Here is a 572-nt window from a genome sequence, read left to right as displayed (position 1 = left end):
GGGGGGGGGGGGGGGGAAAGAGGGGAAAAACGATACATGAAGTATGGTTCCACGCACTTGCGAAACTCCAGGCGTCCCGACGCTCTTAGGAGCATAGGCCATCGGGCTAATGCAAAACAGGTATGATTACCTATATATGTATATGATGGCTTTATCCTTGGAACAGACGTCGTGCGCTAAGCGGAGATCGAAAAAGTCAAATGCGAATGCATTTAGCGGCTCTGGTCACGGAATTACGAAAAGTTCGTAGGTCGACTCGTTAGGCATTCCAATTATCAAGTTTTATGGAATGACCTTTGACCCCTCTCCGCGACTCGTCAAAATTTTTCTTCAGCTTATATATATATGTATGTATGTTAATTTTTTTTTCTTTTAATTAAATATCAAAAATATTCGAAACTTCCACGTGGTCTCTCACAGTGGGAAGATCTGCTTGTTTGTCTATTCGCGTTGCCAGAAGGTACCAAGTGAATATTATTATTATTTTTTTTTTCTCTTTTTGCGAAGGAAGTCGAAATAACGTTTTGGCATCTGCCAAGATTTGCGTAATCCGTCCGAAAGGGTTGAGGGTC

At 42.1% G+C, this 572-nt stretch overlaps 1 protein-coding gene across 2 annotated transcripts in view; it reads left to right on the top strand.

Moving 5' to 3' along the window:
- The window catches only part of LOC107269260 (thyrotroph embryonic factor), a 69,691-nt gene that overhangs the window by 15,462 nt on the left and 53,657 nt on the right, over positions 1-572 (top strand). The gene's annotated exons all lie outside the window — the stretch shown is intronic.

The sequence above is a fragment of the Cephus cinctus genome, unplaced genomic scaffold, assembly GCF_000341935.2.
Source record: "Cephus cinctus unplaced genomic scaffold, Ccin1 Ccin1_scaffold0617, whole genome shotgun sequence".
NCBI classification, from domain to species: domain Eukaryota; kingdom Metazoa; phylum Arthropoda; class Insecta; order Hymenoptera; family Cephidae; genus Cephus; species Cephus cinctus.
Note: the sequence above shows the minus strand (reverse complement) of the source record. Positions and strands in the feature narration are given on the sequence as shown.